This window comes from Chanodichthys erythropterus, chromosome 11, assembly GCF_024489055.1.
Source record: "Chanodichthys erythropterus isolate Z2021 chromosome 11, ASM2448905v1, whole genome shotgun sequence".
Taxonomy (NCBI): domain Eukaryota; kingdom Metazoa; phylum Chordata; class Actinopteri; order Cypriniformes; family Xenocyprididae; genus Chanodichthys; species Chanodichthys erythropterus.
The window spans coordinates 49,494,434-49,516,383 of NC_090231.1; the positions used below are offsets into that span (position 1 = coordinate 49,494,434).

The 21,950-nt window shown below is 37.4% G+C and overlaps 1 protein-coding gene across 13 annotated transcripts in view; it reads right to left on the bottom strand.

The window, feature by feature from the left end:
- Positions 1–21,950, bottom strand: part of LOC137030018 (adhesion G protein-coupled receptor L3-like) — a 433,419-nt gene that overhangs the window by 393,543 nt on the left and 17,926 nt on the right. The window contains exon 2 of one of the 13 annotated variants that reach the window (XM_067399935.1): positions 9,151–9,246. The exons of the other annotated variants lie outside the window; for them this stretch is intronic. The gene's annotated coding sequence lies outside the window, so the exon portion shown is untranslated. The remainder of the gene's footprint in view (positions 1–9,150; positions 9,247–21,950) is intronic. 13 annotated transcript variants of the gene reach the window in all.

The following is a 21,950-nucleotide window of genomic DNA, read 5'->3' on the forward strand; positions in this document are numbered from 1 at the left end:
GCAGAAGTGAATTGGCTGATCGTGTTTCCAATGACCTTCCCTTCAATCTGCTCCTGATGTGGAAGTCGACCCTCAGTGGCGCGGCCGTCTCTGCCGTTCCTGTGTTTGTGTGTGTGTTTCCAATAAACTCCAGGGGGTTCTGGTGAATGTATGGACTGATGTTCGGACAGACGGAGTTTGACAGGTGTGTGTGGACCCCTCAAGAGGGCCGAGGGGGTCAAAGGGGGGGACGGGGGACGTAACAATGCACGCATTCAGCGCTGCAGGGGAACATGACTTACACACAGTTATCGAGCCCTGAAACACTGAAAGAATTAGAAGGTCAGTGTGTGAGAGAGTAGGAGTTTGTGCTCGTTTGGATGCTAATAGGTAATTTAAGATCTCCATTATGCTGATGACTGCAGGCAAACACTAACACAAACAAATTAACTTAAATTCTCTTTATTTTTCAACCTTTTTACAATATACAATATGGACTAGTACTAGTTTGGAGTCGGAAAGATGTTTTATGTTTTTTTTTTTTTATTCCTGTGAAGTATTTTCAGAATCATTACTTGAGATTTCAGTGTCACATGATCCTTCTGAAATCATTCTAATATGCTGATTTGCTGCTTAAGAAACATTATTAACAATGTTGAAAACAGTCGTGCTGTTGTCTTATATTCATCTATGTATTCATGTAACCATCATTTTAAACAAACAGCCAAGTACATTCTAAAATGTTTAACGCAAAAAAAAAAATCTACTTAAAATCTAGTTTTCGCCTACCTCACACGTGACCTTTCCAACATGATGACGTAATGTGTGGCACATCGCAGGGACACTGCAAGATGAGCATTTGTGGTTAAAAAGTATATACATTTTTTTTTTTTTTTTTTTTTTAGAAAATGACAGCTCGTTTCACTGGACAAGACCTTTATTCCTTGGCTGGGATCATGTAGAGCTCTTTGAAGCTGCACTGAAACTGCAATTTTGACTTTCAATCCATTGTACCCCACTGAAGTCCACTATATGCAGAAAAATCATGAAATGTTTTCCTTAAAAACCTTAATTTCTTTTCGACTGAAGAAAGAAAGACATCCCAATAAGTGAGCAATTCTTATCAAGTGCTGGGCAATTCACACAAACAAGCCTAAAAACAAAGATGGCACAAAACATCTCTCACTCGCGTCTCATTTCCACTCAGGCGCCAAAAGCCCATCTGAAGAAGCTTTTAAAAAGCACCGGACGCAACACGCAAACAGGAGAAGAGTAGCCAGCCGTAAAATTGGACAGCCATCCCACCCATCCAAGCGAAAGGCTCAAAGCAGTGAAGAGAGAGAGGGATGACAGACGAGTAGGGATGAAACAACCTGAGAGTAATGGAAGATAGCTGAATGTAGATTGACGCAGATCAGATGAGCCGCAGATCTGAGGAAGGTGAAATCGCTAACAAACTTTCTGTGGGAATACATAGCTGGAGACAAGAGATTCAATTATCAGCCTAAAAGAAATTTTCGAAAAGGCAAAAATAAAAAAGAAGAAGAAATACAAATTAAATTATTGCACTACTCACGCTTTTCACCGACTGCCAAAAACACACTTTTGAAGAATAATATAAAAATTCTGGGAAAAATGTGGAGCCGATCATTTGTGACTGAAACTCTTTCTATCAGATCTTCGAGAACTTTGATCTTCAGCAACAGAGCAAAAACTGAAAAAAAGCAACGTGATTATCGATTTCAGAGGTTGAACTTTTCTGTATGGTCTCATTTTATTTGGAGGCACCGGTTATTGGACATGACGAGCCCTTTCAACTGAGATTTGGGTCAAACTGTGTTTTATCAACACTTCATCTCCAGTCAGTGCAGTGCTGAATATCAGGCACCGAGATCTGGACTTCGTTTCAGGAGTCATGCTGGGATGAAGAACAGGCTCACCAAAGTCAGGGGTCTGGTTGGAAAAGAATGTGACTCAATCAGGTCCTGTTCTCTGAAAGGTTGATCAGCCGTGACGACCGTGAAAACTTGTATTTGGAACGACCACAAACAAACACACAATTCCACTGCACATTATAGTAGGGTAATCAACAGCTGGCAAGATGGACTTTTAATAAAACGTGTCTGTCTATGCAATAGAAAAGCGAATTCTTTATAAAACAGTGCAACGTGACTAGAGGAAATAAGGAAAAGGGGCTGTGGTGTTGCCTTTTGCCAAAAAGGTACGTAAAAACTTCAACACCCATAATGCATATCCAACACAATCACATGGCAATTCATAACTATTTTATGTTTTTGTGAATTTGTATGAATTCGTAGGTCTCATTCATACATTTTCATATGAGCTCCTTACGCCCCAGTGACAATTATGTTTAGGAGTGGACATTCATGTAAACTCTTAAGTTTTCATATGATTCACATCAGACAAATTTAAAATGAGCAAAAGTCAATAGTGCATTTTGCTTCATCTGATGGACTTCATAACTAAGCAAGAAAACAACAACAACAAATACTTTACTCATTTGAAAGACAAACTCATCAACATGAGATTTTCTTTTTCATTTTTAAGTGTGGCATTTCTCAAACATGCAATTTCTGTTAAAAAATTCTGAGATGCTGTCTGTAACACATTAGGTATTATTTTAGCAATTTTTTATAAATTGCATTAAATTTACATTTATGTATTGATGGATTGATAGCCCTAAATGTGAAAGGTGCTCTCACAATTAAACTGACTGAACTACTAAACTCATATCACGCATATCATCATCAGTTACCAAAATAAGCACAATATTTGCATCATTGCTTTTTAATGTACATTTTTGGTTTCCTTTGTGTTTCTCATACGTGTTTGTTGTTGTTATATACTTTAAAATTGGGGTAAGCTGTATTTCAAAAATACTGTTTGGAAGTTAGTCAGACCGACACAAACAACAAACATGTAGCCAATCGGCATTAGAGGGCGTATGACGGTCGAGGAGACAGAACGAGCAAGATGGAGATTTGAAGAAAGACTGCAGGAAGAGATGAGACACAATATAAAAGAGCTCAAAAGAATATCACTGGAATGAAGGACTATGACTGGGCAAGCGCTTTAGGACCCGCGTTAATATTAGAAAAGCCTTCCAGCGCTGGACAGAGCTAAGTGGGGAGGCCTGAAAACAGCGGAGAATGCTTTGATTCCGCTTCACATGTGAGCAACACTGGGTTTGAGTGTCATTGATTGTCTGGAGCCGCTGGGCTGTTAGCGAGTAACAACAAACTCTTGTTTGTATTTACTCTTGTGTACTGTACGTTCATTTTTGTGCTTCCTTGTTGTTCGTTCATCATCTGCACATTATTTTTTGTGAAACATTATTTTGTTGCGCGTCAGCGGTGATAGACACCCACTCTCACATTGCGTGTGTAACAGCGGCCAGCTAGTGATGCGCACTGACGACTGCTACAGAATGTGGTGTTTAGCGTCATTGTTAGTGCATTCGCCTCTTGCCTGCCAGCAGCAATCGGTGTTCCAGACCGACTTGGAGCAGGGTGGTTAGGATTGGAGGGTGAGTTTTGTAGGCGGAGCAATGAAGAGAGGGGTGGGTTTGTTTGGGTTGATTTCAAATATCAACAATGTCCAACAGCGTTTTTGAAATACGGCTTACCCCACCTTTAACAACAACAAATTCTATTTTTCTGTATTGTCTGTCTGTTTTGTAATGTTTTCTGGTATTGACTTCTCTGTGTGAAGGATACATGCAATATTGCCAATATTGTACTGAGGTCGCATATGGATCTTATAAGGCAGAATAATCATATTTAAATGAGCAACGTTTTGGTCAATCAATCTTCCTCAGTCTCACAAAACATAGAAAATAGAGAAATGATAAGGAAAAAAATTAAGAAAATCACGTTGCTCTCTTGGAGCCACACAGGTTGCTACTGAAAGCTCAAATTAGATCCTTAGGTCCTTCATCGATGCGTCTCAGTTAAACCTCCATCCTTTGGAGTGCAGCAGGCTGAACCCGCGCTGGGGATTTCAATAGACGTCGACTGTCAGAATAAACAAGAGAAAGAGGAAAATGTCCAAAAGTTAACTGAAGCGAGTCAAAGATCTCAAAAACAATAAAACTTTATCTACAACCTGCCATAAGGACATTGTGTTCGATAAGAATCGCTGTCTCTCGCCGTCCGCTGAGTGCTGTGTGCTTTCTCTGTTTGTGCTCTTGGACGAAACAGCAGCTGAATAACAATCATCCTGCTGTTTTCCGAGGCCGAATCAGTCTTCTGGTGCTTACAGCGTCCAGGCTGTGAAATTAGGAGCAAACACAGACTCCTCTTCTCACTTTCATCCACCCATCACTCTCGGCCAGTCGCTCTTCTCACCGCTAAAAGGGTCAGAACACTTTTGCTGTCAGACTGAAAGATTCAGCATTTTCCGTCGTGCAGGTGTGTGGGGAAAGAGAAAAACGGTGATTGTGAGCAAATGTATGAAAGGTTATTTATCTCGGACGCGGGTTTAGGTTGTACGAGAGGATGTTTAAATAACGTCCTTGCTTTCAGAGACTCTTGTTTTGTTGTTTGAATGTTGTATGAGCTGGTCCATTGTGATCTAAGGGTGTTTCGAGACAGATGGTCGTCAGGAAACGGCACCGGGATCCGACACGTGTGTGCCAGGAGAACCGGCGGGCACAGGCGGGAGGTCTTCATCCTCCTCCTCATCGTCACAGGGGATAGCGCGAAGGCGGACATGTTTCCTTGACATCACTCATCGCTATGGAAACAGATACTTTTCTGCCTCGGGCCTTGGCAGCTCCCGTCAATCACGAACAAGTAACCACGGGAACACCCAGGTGCACCAACAGATCACCTGAAGAATGTGGATGGAAAACTAGGGATATTTAAATTGCATCGAGACACTTACCCTCAGACTGTAGTATTCAGTGTCACATGATCATTCAGAAATCATTCTAATTTGATGATTTGATGCTCAAGAAACATTTCTTATTATTATCAATATTTAAAACAGTTGTGCTGCTTCATATTTTTGTGGAAACTGTGATGCATTTTATTTTTCAGGATTCTTTGATGAAAAATAGTTCAAAAGAAAAGCATTTATTTGAAATAGGAATTATTTGTAATATTATTATTATTATTATTGACACTTTTGGTCAATTTAGTATGGAAACTTGTTTCCAACACTAAATAAAAAAAATAACAAAAGGTAATTGCGACTTTTTAATCCAACCATTTTTTTTCTCGTAATTGTGAGTTTGCAAGTCAAAATTGACTTTTTTTCTCAGAATTGCGAGATTTAAATTCGCAGTTGTGAGTTATAAAGTCAGAATTGTGTGATATAAAGTAATTTTTCTCGCAATTGAGTTTAAATCTCACAATTCTGAGAAAAAATGTCAGAATTGTAAAAAAAAAAAAAAGTCTTGATTACGAGAAATAAACTCACAATTCAGATTTTTTTCTCACAGTTCTGAGTTTATAACTCGCAATTTTGAGTTTAGCAGTGACAAAAATGTCAGAATTGTGAGATATAAAAAAAGTCACAATTACCTTTTTATATTTTTATTTTATGGTGGTAACAAGCTTCCATAATTTAGTTCATCCTGAAAAATTGAATAATACTGAATAATAAGTATTTAACTTATTTAAAAAAACTATTTCTGACTGAAAAACCTTAACTGCTGATTGGTTTTATGTATATTTGGACGTATGTATATACATGAAAGCTAGAAAGTCATGATATCGGGAATCTGTAATCTGCACAACTCAAGTGTTCTATGTACTGAATGATGTTGAAGGCATTACAAATAAATCTTTTTTTGCATTAAAATGAAAACTGTGAAGTGATGAAGTTAAATTCTCAGTAGGTTTCTCATAGGTTTGCACAAAAACTAATACTGATGCCTGCCTAATTAACAGAGATCACACAAAATAAACAGCCTGGACATTTGCTATTTATCAAAGAACATCTTTCTTCATATAAAAGAGTCTTTGAAAAGGAGCAGTCCTATTGCAAAAATCGGCTACTTGTCTAATAAAGGATTACTGATTTCGACCATTCATTTTTTTGACGTTTTGTTTCTTTTTGAATAAGCATGTCACACTAAAAGCGTATTCTGCCATTACAGCTTGATAATAGCATTATAGAAACGAATGCATGCTTTCCATTAGGATACCATTTGTGCTTTCAGATTTCCGACAGCATGAACGCGCTTCACTGCCGCGTGGCAGATGCGATTGATACACACACGCAGGGCAATCGAGATCAATGCTTTGAAAGCACTGCTCAGTTCAGTCCTTTAGTGTAGCCGCAATTAAAAGTGCCCATCCAAAACTTCAGTCAGTGTGTCAGGCGGCTCAAAGTTGTGACTAAACAAAAGCCCGGCGTCTGTCTGCTGATCAGCCTGTGCCCAGACTCTCTCTCTCTCTGATTAAACGGCTGGATGGCTTATTGACCATTGCCGAATCGACGGCCTCTTTGCCATGCTGTGAAGATCTTATACAGCGGCGTGTGTCCGTTGCAGGCCAGGAGGGAGTGAGCACTTACCGAGATAGACTTTTATGGAACATATTGATCTTCAAACATGACATCAACACCATGTAGAAGGATATTTCTTTATATGAAATGTGAAGAGGTCAACATTTTTGCCCAGCTAACAGAGAACATCCTCAGAATTTTATCTAACATTCTAGAAAGGTTCTAGCAAACGTTCTTCTGGTAACATTAATAGAACATTCATTCAACGTTATGTGGTCTTTAATAACATTAGCAAAAAACATCATTTATACATAGTTCATGGAATGTTCTTCTGAAACATTTTAGTTGGATGTAAGTTGTTTTTTTAAGCGTTACAACTTACTACTTGTTTCAGATGGTTTGGGGAACATTCACTTTATTCATTTTATGTATTGTTTTATTGCATTTAAATGTTCAAAGTAAACAAAGTGCAAAAGAAAACAACTATAAAGAAAATTAATAAAGAATTAGAACATTTTCAGATATCTGGCATGTTTTAGACCATATTTAAATGTAAAAAGGTTTACGTGCAAAAACTAAATATTAAGTACTTGGTGTTGTTTGATAAACACCGTAACAAATACAAAAAAAAAAAAAAAAAATGAAAGGATGTAAAAATACTGTTTGTGTTCCTTCTACGTGACCAGCAGGTGTTAGAAACAACGTTTGTTTACAGGGTAACCACATTATTTCTGCCTTTCCCTAAACGCCACCTACTGTCAGAGAGTGAATGTACATTTCTTTCAGCGGTCTCTTAGGCTATGTTCACACTGTCAGTTCAAATCTGATTATTTGTGTATCCAATTGGAATCTGATCTAAAATTATAGTCGTCCACATTGTGTATCGCGACTGTTCAGGTCTGATTTGTGTGTCCATACCGCTCTTTCGTTTTCCGGAATATCTGCATTGGTTTCTAAGGCAATGAGGTTTGCTTTGGTAGGGATACGCCAAAAACAACAACAGCAACATGAAGGGGTTTGCAATGCAGATGTTGTATTGTACAACATGACAATGTGTAGTGTGGCAGTGGCAGAAACGTATGCTGGTATGAGCGGCTCTGTTCCCTGCTGTCGTCTCCGCCAGTTTCAAAACACGTCTATGTTATATTGTCATTTTCTGCTAATCTGGCAACACAATCTTGTTTCTGCAGCGATTTTCAGCAGGTTTCCTATAACAACGTCTGAAGTTTAAGTTTTAACGTGGCGTGAGAAAGTCACATAAAATCCGATCAGAGCAGTCAGATTGAAACAGATTTCCAGAAATGCAATTTGAATAGGATTTCAAACCACATATGAAAAGAAGCATTAAAAGGGGCCGTTCACATAGAGATTTTTTACATTCCACTGCACTGCTTTTCCATTGTTTTTGTATGTAAACAAACTAGACAGATGTTGACAGTCACACTCGCAATTTGCGTAGCGTTTTTGCAGGGTTTCGTGCATGATGCAGCGTTCATGTTAAAAACATGTCTCTTGTGTTCTCCTCGTGTTCGTTGTTCTTTTCTCATTTTTTAAACCGCAAAAATGTTATGTTATTTCTAAAATGTTATTTCTAATCATCAGCTTTCTACGTTGCCCTTTCTACTAGAAAAAAAATAGTGTGCATGTAAGGTGTGCAATGCATGCTACCTAAATCCAAACGGCAGCACCAATTAATCGTCCTCAAAAGCAATCAGAGCTTGAAACAGCCAGCTGCGCACCTCCAAACACAGGACACACACACTCAGATGCTCACAAGAACGAAACTCTTGAATGACCTTTCATCACAACAGCTCTCACACACACACACAGTTTTCTGCCGGCAGTGCACAGGCAGCATTGTTCCATCAGCACATGGAAACAAAGCACATTTGCGCAGGGACTCATTTTAGCGTGGCCGAAGCTGTCCTGCGATCTCAGAGGGGGGTGGCTCAACTCCTTTCCTTTTATAAACCCCGACAAACACACAGAAATCACTCACCACAATCTAGAGCCATTACTGGGGCTAATCGCTAATTAAATACGTATTAACGGAGGCACAGATGAAAGGAAAGGTAACATTTCATAACTGCCAAATGACAGACGGGCTGAATGAACCCAGAGTCTCAGCGGAGGGCCCACATTCACATTTTATCAGCCTCTTAATATAGGGCGGGCCCATGTTAGTCATAGCATAAAGCTGTAAGCATACTTTCCTGCTCAATATTAATTTTCTGCAGTTTAACACGTTAAAAATATTTAACGCAATTAAGCAGCATCTACTTCACGCCCTTTTTCACGCAAATGCTTTTAAACCATTCAAGTGGCAGAAGACAAACGAGAATGCGCTGTCTGTGACTTGTCCGTGCAGTCACAAAAAATGGGAGGTGTGTGGATGTCTCCAAAGACACCCTCCGATGACGTTTTTTTACGTCAGATCCTAGCGGACCCTCGTGCACTCACGCATGTGGAGAGTATAACACAAAGACTATACACAGCAAAATCCCCATAGTTAAATCAACTCTGCTCAGAGTACATATGGTCCCTCTCTAAAGAGTGTAAAAGTAACACTGAAGCAGAGTTAAAGTTAATGAGATAATTAAGCAATTGATTATATGATGATTGAGCTTTAGTGATGAACACCTGCTGTTAACAAGCAGAATCAGTGAAGAAAGGGGAAACACACGAACAACAACTGACTTCATTGCGTCACTGCAGCTGCCGTTAGAAGCTCCGGGTCCCATAGAAACCTGAGACTCGCGCTTAGATCTGCACATGCACATTGGCTTGTCCAACCTGAAAAATAAGTTTTTTTTAACACTATTTGAACATAAGAAACAAAATTTAGTAGACAGTTCATGTCAGATTTTGTTGCTGATTTGAAATATGTTATTTAATTGTGAGTTAGCCAAGTTGTTTTTGAGATTTCAGGATTCCCCCATTCAAATAGATAGGACTTGGATGCCCGAAATAGATGCCCAGAGGCGTTGCAAATATGACCGAACAGACTGAACAGACTTTCCTTGAAAGGGACTTTGTATAACACTAGCTTCACACACATGACTCGTGTGCACAGAAGGACGTGTGCCAGTATCGAGTTCTTTCGCTCTTGAACAAACGACAACAACGAGAATTATGCCAAAATGCCCATTTTGTTGAGTATCCTCATAAGAGCGTCTTAAATGAGTTAAATAATCTCTTAATGAACTTAAACAGTTGTGAGAAAACAGGCTTGTTCGAGATGCATCGGCGCTGCACAGACTGATCGGCGTATAACATCAAAGTACCGCAAGAGCGTTTGAGAGCATACAACTCCTTATGATTTTGAATCGCTTTTGAGGTACTTTGATGTCATATGCCGGTCGGTCTGCGCAGCGCCGATGCATCCCGAACAAGCTTAATGAGATGCAAGTCAGATCCGCGTAAATTTCGGCAACAACAGGTCACAGCAACTGGTTTATTAGGCTGCTGTGACTTTGTCATTAATGTTAATCAAAGAACAACAGAGAAAATTGTAGCTTTAATAAGGATTAATCTATATTTAATTTGCAGTGAAGACTGTAAAGTGTTTGATAACTTTATTCAATTTCTGTATATTTACTACCTGTTAGATGCATGCTCATGCATTAAAATGTCCAGTTTATGTATACTATAACCTACAGGTATTACAGGCATGCAAAAAAATTTCTTGAGCGTATGCGAATGTTTCTCGTGTGCACACGAAAGTCTGTATAGGTTTAGTTTAGTCTGTATAGTTATATTTTTGCAATGACCACCATGCTGCTAAATCTACACGATTTTTCATAACCTGGCTTCTCTGGAGACTCCCTTGCTAGTTTGCTGTTAATGATATGCTAAATCCCGCTGGCACATTGATGTGATTGGTTACAAGGTAGTTTATGACGTCACTGACACCAGCAATTTCAAACCGCGGGTTTGAGACTGTCTTTTTTTCACTGCAGTTTTAAGTAAAAAGATACTCAGCAATGGTGTTGACATGAATGCACATGGTTTGTCTTAAAAGCATATTAAAACACCACACACATATAAACAACATTAAAAATGTATTTTCACCACAGGGGGTCTTTAAGAGTCATAAAACATTACATTCAGTTCGCACTTAAGTATACTATTTCCTTAATAAATATTTTTAAAAGTGGCAAGGCAAGGTTTGGGTTCCTCCTTCAGTGTCAAGATACATGATGTTCCAATCCCAGTCTTAATGTGAATGATCTGATATCCATTTTTAAAATGACTGCTCGATCTATGCCATTTTATAGTTGGTGTGGCAAGATTAGCATGAAATATTATTTGTCTCTCTCACATCCCCGGGACCCAATATAAGGCTTGGTTTGGAGAATGAATGTATATTATTTGTCTTGTGCCTCTTGTTCAGAAGATTTCTGTGTATCAGTGCAGATTCATGCAGGTCTGACCATCTAAGGAGGTCTATAATACCTAGAAAATGCTTAAGAAACCAGATGGTAAAAGTATTAGTCTAGCTGCAGGGAATAACAGGACCATGCAAGGATGTACTTAAACTCCCTCTTACATTTTTAATACTTTATTCATCTGAGCAAATAAAAGCACAGTTCCCGAGGGCGTGGCAACAGAGGAACAGTGTATGATGGGAAGGTGAGAATATTTAAGACAGGCAGAGAAGTGTGTGACATTTAGTCAAGAGGAGGCGGTGATGTGACTGTGCGTCCTACTGCGCTGCATCTGTCTGGTGCCATATCAACCTGTGACATTTCTAATCTGCCTCTCGACTACTCCTACAATTCCCACTTTCATTCACACAAGCTGCTCTTTACATGTCTCCATCACACACACAGTCACCATTCAGACAGACTGTAATATTTAAAGGTGAAGTGTGTATTTTCTTAAAGTTTAAAATACCATCTTAATATGCAGAGACATTAGCATTCCATTTGTAGGTCGATTGCCTCTGAAAACACATTGTGGCTTATCAGAACAGAGCTGTCTTTGTATAAACACACCAATCAGCACTGACACAGCAACACAGGCTCAACCAATCGGGTGAGTTGGGGGCGTTTCTATATGTTTGTCTGTCCAATGAATCACAGAGGGAATGTTTGGGAAGCCTGTTTGGAAACAATAATTTTTCAATTCCATTCAGTGATGTTAGGCCTAGTCCACACGTACACACTTATTTTTATAATCTGTTTTTCCTCCATTTTAAAATCCATTTTAAAAAAGAAATTGCGTCAATATATTATATATATATGTATGAATTGTTAATTCATAAATATAACATTTCTGGGGAATATAACCAGTTTTGTTGCTGTTTCTGCTGTTTTGCTTGTTTCTGTAAGTATTAATAAGCAACTAAAATAAAAGAACATGTCAAATTACTTGGGAATGGAATTTAATTCTTTCAATGAGTTTTTTCTTAAGATATCATCCTGATATTTTTGGCCCAAAAAATATCAATATTAAATATTTATAAATAAAAACCATGCCCATTATATAAATAACTATATACATTCAAGTTATTGTATGTATAAATTCCATTTTAAATATTTTGCATAAAAGTATTTTTGAAGAAATTAATACATCTAGAAAAAACAACACCACCATGTCATTGACCTGGGTACTACCAACTACTGCCGCAATATGTCACAATTCAGTATGCTACAATGCACTGCACTGCAATATCATAATTTTAGTTTAGTACAGCTGTGGCTATCAACAGCGGAAGCATTTGTTTGCCCCGCATTGTCCTTTAAGTAAATGACATCTACAATAAGTCTGACTAATCCATAGACACTAAAAAAAAAACAATCATTATACTTCCAGACTGATCTCAAACTTTTTCCAACTCAAATATTATATAGAAGACAGCAGCGTATTTCTCCAAACAGGGCCGTGTCACAGCACAGGGGCGGCAATTAAGCCATGTGTGAAGATAACATATGTGGGTGTTTATGCTGACTTGAGCTGAACTCCACAGCGATGCAGATGGAGACGTGTTGGCGATTAGTGAGTGATTGAAGGTGAAAGCAGCATCTGAAAACATAGCGGAGGAGAACAGACTCCCACATGAACGTGTGACCACAGCTTGAGTCTCAGCCCACCTGTTTCTGTGTCTGCAACATGATAAATGTTTGTAATATGATACTAGCGACCCCAGCAAGCCGCTCTGCCGTCTTAGAGGGTAATGTCTCGATGGCAGTCCTTGTGTTGCAATATGCTGCTATGAAGGAGTAGGTCTAGAGTGAGTTTTTATAAAGGTTACCATAAAGACAGTGGAATGGCTCGTTATAGCCATCTAGACACTAAAATGATAAATAACTTCAGAGGATTGGCTCTTTTAAAGAGGCAATTGGACTCAGGTTGTTCAGTTAATGAGATAAAAATTGTGAGTTTAGCCAGACTTGCCCTTATGGAAGAACAGAATTGCATTGGTCTCAATTGGGTCTCAATGCGCCCATTTCTATTTGCACTGTACATAAAACTTTTGCTCTGTTACAATAATCTTAGAGCCTGAAAAGGCTTACAAAGACTTTTGGGTCCAGCAATCTGAAGCAGATTACCATAAACAATTACAAAATTGAAATTCAAAACCACAGTCGCCATCCAACAAAAATCACCCCAAGAACAAGACAAATATTATTTCAATAGGTCACAAATAACTAAAAATGGGCAATGTTACAAAGTCTGATATCATGACAAGTAATTTTATTTCACGATTATGATATATATCACAATAGAGTTGTTTTTGCTGGAAATAAGGCTGTTATGATCAAAGTCCCTTTAAGACAAGCAATTTCACTCGGCGGCCATCTTTTAAACGCATTTTGGGCATGCAAGTGCAGCTCCTATCTCTTTGAATGGGGAAACATCAAATTCTCCAAAGCTGTTCACCAAGCTTTCGATTAAATGTCATATTTGAGATAACCAATGAAATCTGACAACAATTGTCACATAAAATGCCATTTTTTTAGGCTGGATAAAGATAATGGGCATGCACAGTCCTAAGTGGAAGCATGCATCTGACTGTTTCTATAGGAAGCGAAGCTTCTAACGGCAGCCGCAGTGATGCGATGACTTCGCAATCGGTGATTGGTACTTATTTAGAAGGCGGGACTTTTTCCGCCATATTGCGCATTGCACTCTCTCCCATTCATATTAATACGAGTGCACCGTCTTTCTATATAAGTCTTTGGTTATGATGCCAATATTTTAGAAAAAAATATGTTTCTCAATTATTTCAATACCACAGCAAAAACTAAAAGTAATATAATTTAAATTTCTCAAGATTAATGAAGACAAGTAAACCGTCAGTAACAAAGAAACTAATTACAAGCAATAGGATCAATTAATACAAGAAACAGATACAAATAAAATATAGAGCACATATAGTTATTTTTCTCATCTTATTGCACTTGACTGATATAAAAAAAATCAAGTGAATGTTTAAACTGACATGGGTTAAAAACACATGTAAAATGGTAAACTGCAATTTTAACCGTGTCAAAATTAATTTGTCCGATTTCAGAACGGTTTATCACCCACCCCTACAAAGAACCCAAGCAAAATATTTAAGGTTCTATACATCTTACTTGCATTAACTAATATATTAACACTGAACAAGAACAGCGTGCATGATATGATATGCTAACAAAGATGCCAACTCTCAAAGAAGAACTCAAGCTACAATAAGAAAACAAAACTGAAGACAGCAGTTCATGCAAAGAAGCCTACCAAATCACAAAATTGAAGAGTGATGTAATGAGGAATGGGTCAAAATTCCTCCAAGCCGATGAGCAGATCTAATCTACATTTGGTTATAGTTACTGCTGCCCAAGGGTCACGCCACATATGCTGAAGTCAAAGGTTCACATATTTTTACCAGCTCAGATATTCACTATTGCATCATTTGGCTTAATAAATAATTGAAAACTGTGCAACTTCTGCTGTTACTTGTTGAATTAGGCTCTCTTAAGGTAGTTATAAAAACAGATCTCAGTGTTGGTGTATTATGCAGAAATACAGAAAAAATCTTAAGAGTATGATTGTACATATTGCATCAGAGATTGCATTACCCAAAAATCTTGTCATTTATAAAATCTTAAAAACGTTGGATAATTCAAAATTGTTTCTGTCATAAAGAAAAGTTTATTTCGCTTATATGCTAATAGCAATTAAAAGTGAAGAAAAGTTGAGAAGTTTTAAAAAGTTTTTTTTTTTTTTAATAAACAAGAGAGAGAGAGAGACGTCAGTGCAGGTTTGCGAACATAAACAAGAGATTCGGTGGAATAATTCAGGAGGTATTGTTCATTAAATGGATGAACAGATTGCAAATCTGCTCATCCATTTAATGAACAATACCTCCTGAATTATTCCACCGTGTCTGTTGTCTTTTTCCAAAGAGTTAAAAGAGCTCTTAACACACAAATTGTTGTGATATCAGTGTCATGTTAACAATCTGAAACATTACTGAATATTTTACTGACGGATATAAATAGTACATGGGGTCTTACACTAGAGCCTACTGTTTCATAATTGATACGGACATTTCTAAGGCCTCTAACTGATCAACATGATCAAAACTTTGCTGAAAAACCTGTTGCACACAATCTACAACATGCATTCTGTTGTCTGACTGGTAGTTTATACTTTTTTAGGAATTAAAAGAACTTTGGTATAATAGTAAAAACATCCATATTCAGTAAGTATTGTTTAGAACGTTCATATGTTCATCTCTCAATCATTGTATTGAATTGCATTATTGGGCTATGTTTTGAAAATACAGATCTTTGATCATAAAACTAAGCATTTAAATATCATCTTACTTAGAAGACATATCATTGGCAGATATAAAGTGACAACTGATATTTATATGCATTTTATTTAAATCCATTATACATTATATCTCATTGAACTACATTACAAGCTATCAGTATTTCATCGTACTTTTTGGCCATATAAATATCAGGATCTGCACCAAATTGCATATTTTTGCTCAATTCTGGCCTCTGAATAAAATAATAAAGTGTTTTTCCTCCTCGAGTTTGAGCTCCGTATTCTCACTATATAAAAACTATATAAGCCATAAAAGCCTGATCTATCAAACATGATACAAAACATAAAACACAAATGCAAACTTTTAAAAAAATATATTGTCTAAAAGTTCAATGAATTGTTCCATTCAAAAAAAATTGGATTCGGACTATTATTTCATGTGTCATGTTAAAAAATGTTTTCTGAAACAGCTCAAAATTGAATACAACAGCTAAATACAGTTGCCAAGAAATGAAGCAAATAGAGGACTTTCTTTGTCCTCGAATGGTGAAAATGTGGTGCTTGCTGCAGTGTCTCAATTTTTAGCTCTCTGTCGGTAAACGGGCCACGCTTGGCAGAGCTGCCCACAGCGGTCCTTTATTCGGCGGGGCTGTTCATAGATCTGCCTGCTCATTATTAGCCTGACTGAGTCGGGGGCTCGGCACTGACATCATGACTGATTACTTTCTGTTACCGCAGGCACCCCGTGAGGGCGGCACCTCGCCAGGGAGCACGGAGACTGCCACGCTCTGACCCCGTCGCTGCAGTACCCCAACACACGTGCAGCCAACATCGCCACGGTAACCTGACAGCTCAAGTGATGTTTGGGGCGACTGAGCACTCAGGCTAGCTATGACAGCTTCTCTCCTGCATGATTTCGCTAGGCCGTGGTGAGTGATGGGTTTATTTCGTGTCTCTCATCTAACACATTGGGGAACACGGGGAATTTACAACCGTTAAATCTTTGACAACTAAACTCCCGAAGACAAATGGAGCTCTGGACACTACGGACCTGTTCCCAAAGTTCATCTGACTGTTACACGAAGAGGAATAGGATGTTCAGGACAGGGTTATTATAGTTAACTACAACCATAACTTTCGTTATTTAAAAAAAAAAAAAAAAAAAAAAAAAACAGTAATTAATTTTTAATTAATAAATATGAGTGCTGTCAAATCGATTAATCGCAATTAGTCGCATCTAACTTAAAAGTTTGTAAATATATATGTGTGTATACATATATATACATATATGTCAAAATGAATTTTTTTCCAGTTTAATGTGTTAAAAATAATTAACACAGCATCCCTTTTTTGTCATCTTTTAGCTAACATTACATTATTTGATCATGTTGTCATTCATTCAAGTGCTATTAAACTATTCAAGCATGATAAGATGCAAAAAATAACTTAAATCTGTACAGGCGCGCTGTCTTTGAATCTCCTGTCTTGTGTCTTGACATGACTTGTGCACTCAGAAAGCACTTAAATAAATTAAATGAAATTACATGACTGTAAAGAGTTGTGAGGAAATCAAATGTGTGTCAGACCCGCATCGTGTGTCTGATCTTAAAGAGACAGCAGCCTGCTGCTGTCTGTCATTAATGTTAATCAAAGAACAAAAGATAAAAATAAAAATAAAAATCACTCACTGCTCTTGACTGAATAACTTTTGTAGCTTTAATAATTATTAATCTATAATTCATTTATAATTTATACAATGAAGACTGTGTTTGATAGTGTTTGATAACTTTCTGTATTTCCTTATATTTCCTATCTGTTAGATCAAATATTTGAAATACACTGTCTTAATGTTGTTTCTACATTAATTCGGAGATTAAATGTGAAATTATTACAATATAAAAATATTATTATATAATATATAATTAATAATTAATGTCTAAAAAGTTTAGATATAAAAAAAAAAGAAAATTACTTAAAACTTTACTAAAAATACAATGAAAACAGAAAACTAATTCAAAACATTTAAAAAAAAAAAAATCTATAGTATTTCAATGATACTAAAATAAGGCCACCCCTAACTCAATCAAGCCTTGTCCTTGTGTTCTGCGTCTGAGTGACCTCTGCTTGAAATGCGATGGCTCACTTCATCTGCGGAGTGCTCAAGAAGGCCCTGCGTCACTAACAACATCCAACCCCTTGCTCTCTGACAGGCGCGATCCTCCCCGTCAGCATTTCCGAACTCGGGCTTTGAGACAGTCAATTAGGTTCAAGGTGAGAGAGACGCATGTCATCGTTTAAAGCGCTCTGCTCCGCTGGGCTGCGCATCAATCTTTGCCTCATTGGCCGGATGACGGAAGCGGAATCAAACAAGAACCGTTATTGGCCAGAGGGTGACAAGAGGGATTTTGTGCAGGAGATTATTGGCTGGCAGCACTGGCATTGCGGAGATCATTGGCCGCATCAACCCGGTGATGGATCATATTCAAATGCACCTCCGTTTCGCTCTGAGGGTTTTTATTCTGATACCTCAGCCCTCCTCAGAGACCGCGGTCGGATCGGCAGGACGTGACTAGCGCTTCCTTCCTTAATTCCAGCTTCAAGCTATCGATCGGATGGAAATCAATTGAGTCGAAAGCCACAAACCCGCAGGGGGAGGAGGCCTGGGAGAAACGCAGCCAGGCAACCGAGGGCTCAGAATAAATCCCCAACAAAAGAGGTGGAGACCGATACAACTCTTTACTGCATGAGGAGAGCGTTTTCCAAATTAAAAACTGAGCGGGAATAAATCCGACTTCATTAAGAGCTCAGCTCATATAAGGGCCCTCCAGAAGCATGGAGCGTGGAGTCAGGTGATGCCTTATGGAACCGAGCTTTGTTAAAATGAGTAAATGTTAATAAGATCTTAAAATGACTCAATGAGTCTGAGTGATAAAAGGAAATGACGCCGTTTCTCTTTCCTTCCTGGCCACTCTTATCAAGAGCCAGTAAGTGACCCAATTTCCATACTGAAGTCTTTGGAAAAATCTGAGGCGTTCATTGTTATCCGTTCATTTAGAACGATGTCCACTTTTTCTGTCTTGCAGGTCTCTTGTAGCTTTCATAGATGGAAACTCATCACCTTTCAGTGAGAACTCACCTTTTTTTTAGATCAAAATATGGGTGAGGGGGAGGGGTCTTGTTGTGAACTCATCAGGGGACATTAAGTACTCCGGTTGTTTCAATACGTACTGTACCTGTGTTCTCACCTTTTTTCCCCCATACCTGTTTGCATCCCTGAGCTTTTTCAAACTGACATTAAAGAAAGTTACAGAAGATTTTGATTACAAATAAATGCTGTTCTTTTGAACTTTCTATTCATCGGAGAATCCTTAAAAACCTTGATAATCAAAGGAAATGTTTCTTATCATGTGAAGACTGCAGTAATGATGCAGAAAATTCAGCTTTGTCATCAAAGGAATAAATTATATTTTACAATATACTACAATTGAAAACTATGGAAGCCCGTTTCCACCACATTTAAATAAAAAATATAATTCTTTAAGTCATAATAATGAGAAACTTTTTTGTAATTATGACTTAGTATTTTATAATAATGAGAAACTTTCTCGTAATAATGAGAAACTTTCTCGTAATTATGACTTAGTATCTCCTAGAAATGAAAAACTTTCTCGTAAAAATGACTGCGTCAGATCAGTGAGTAGCAAGTCATAATTTTGTTTTTTTCGATTAAACTTTTTAATCTCATCATTTTGACATAGTATGTCAAAATTTCTACTTGGTATGTCAAAATTTTTTCCTTATGTGGCGGAAATGGGCTTCCGTTCCATACATATTACCTCATAATAATGAGATAGTTTCTCAATATTATGAAATAGTAAGTCATAATTACAAGAAAGTTTCTCATTATTATGACATACTAAGTCATTATTATGAGAAACGTTGTCATAAATATGTCATAAATATGATAAACAACAATATGATTTCAACACAACCAGATGAAATCTCTAAATTATCCAATTTGACAGAGTGTGTTAAAGAAGTAAAACATTGGATGACTAATCATTTTCTTCTATTAAATTCAGATAAGACTGAAGTATTACTTATTGGGCCAAAAACCTGTGCACAGAATCTTTCAGACTACAATCTGCATTTAGAAGGATGTACTGTTACTCCATCCTTGACAGTTAAAGACCTGGGTGTTATATTAGACAGCAACTTATCCTTTGAAAATCATATTTCATATGTTACAAAAACAGCCTTCTTCCACCTCAGAAACATTGCTAAGATTCGGAATATGTTATCTATTTCTGATGCAGAAAAGTTAGTTCATCCTTTCATGACGTCTCGACTAGATTACTGTAATGCATTATTAGCTGGTTGTCCTGCTTCCTCAATAAACAAGCTACAATTAGTACAAAATGCAGCTGCTAGAGTTCTTATCAGGACAAAAAAATATGATCATATAAAACCAATTTTATAATCTCTACACTGGTTACTCATTAAGTTCTATATTGATTATAAAGTATTGCTAATGACCTATAAGGCTCTAAATGGTTTAGCTCCTGTGTACTTAACCAATCTTCTATTGCTCTACAATCCTTCACGCACTTTAAGATCACAAAACTCTGGACTTCTGGTTGTACCTAAGATATCTAAGTCCACTAAAGGAGGGAGAGCATTTTCACATTTGGCTCCGAAACTCTGGAATAGCCTTCCTGATAATGTTATGGGCCCAGACTCACTCACCCAGTTTAAATCTAGATTAAAGATGCATCTCTTTAGCCAAGCATTCACATAAATTAATGCATCTCATACCAGATCAATTGCATATGACTATCTTTGCTTAATGTTATGAACAGCAGCTACGCTAATTATTCTCCATTTGCTTCTCTGTTTTACCTCGGGACAGACTAGAGAGGACATCAGCTTCAGTTTGGATCCAGCCTCTTAAGAAGACCTCAGAACACCTATGAAGAGACGGCGCCAACTCCTGCGAGGACTTCAGAAGACGCAATGATCTGGATCAACATGCACATTCCCAAATTCCTATATATCCTAATTATTGTTAATATGGAATTCATTTTTCCAGAAGCTCATTGCTTCTACCTTCTGTTAAACTGCTAACTGTGATTGTAAATTAATTACCTAAATTATTACATTATTTGCTAACTGCATTCTATAAATTGTAATGTTGACATGCATTCTCTGTAAAGCTGCTTTGAAAAAGCGCTATACAAATAAATGTGAATTGAATTCAATACAATAAAGTTTCCCATTATTATGACTTTCAGAATTATATTTTTACTCAACTGTGGTGGAAATGGGTTTCCACAGAAAACAGTTCTTTTAAATAATAAAAATATTTCACAATATTAGCATTTTTACTGTATTTCTGACCAAATAAATGCATCCTTAGTGAGCAGAAGAAAGATCTTAACAGTAAATATGACCACTATTGGCTCTTTTGACTCATTTTCTTAATTTTTTTTTTTACTATCTCACTTGTTTAATTTGTCTACTAACAATGTGTGTGTGTGTGTGTGTGTGGTTTTATTACAAGTAAAATAAGTATGTTCAGTCTAATTGGATTGTTTACCACCTCCAGTAAAGCAAAGGCCCAATATATGGCATACTGCAGACTAACTATGAGACTGAAGTGAAGGCAATATCAATATATATTGAGTGAACTGTTCCCACAGCTGAAATATGATGGATTATGTTGATCATTTAGAACGAGAGTACATTACACCATACCAAGAAAAACTCAAACCGGCCAGTGTTCTGCTGTATTTACTGTATTAATGGCAAATAACATCTGAAAACATGTTTTTCAGCCAAAAAAAATTAAACTACAGACAGGATTCTGCTTGTGCTTACTTTCAAGGCATCTGTGCATGAATTTTACTGGCAACATAAATATATTTGTGTGGTATTTTAAACTGTGGCTTTTATCTGTACATTCTTTACATGCTTAAAATTACATTTTAAGGTCGCATCACATTAAAATGTATGCTTGGCATCTGTGAAAGATAAATACTTTCATATTAAAGCCATTGCTTTACTGGATCTGGCCAGCAATTACAGTGATGAGGATATGCTTGTGTGTGTATGTGTGTGCGCAAACAACATGCATCAGTATTCCACTGAGGTTGTGTTCTTATATTACGTATTCAGGGCAGAACAAGCATTCCAAATGCACCATAAATTAAGTTCTCAGAGACATGCGACCTACATGTGCTGTCTCGTTACCAGTGCTAACCTCTCCAAACTCGGAAAAAACAGCAATACAGAATGCAAAGAAAAACGACATAAAAAACCTGACCATAGCCGCATCTGTCCAGGCAGAAATTACAGAGACATTAAATAAGAGTTTCTGGAGGATAACGATGGAGAACTTAGACAATTTAGCACTGCCACAAGATGCATCTGTCAATAAATGCACTGACTCACTGATAGATGCACTTTGATTTACTGAACATAATGTCTTGGAGGTCAATGTGCATTAGATTCTCAACAGAAGAAGATCAGCAGTCACACAGCAAACAGACTACAGCATCTCGCAGATGGAGCAGTTGAAAAAAAGTCTGAATTGTGAGATAAAATGTTGCAATTATCTTTTATATTATTTTATTCCGTGACAGAAACATATGGAAGCTCGTTTCCGCCATGTAATAAAAAAAAAGGGATTTTTTTCTTGCAATTGCGAGTTCACATCTCACAATTCTTACTTT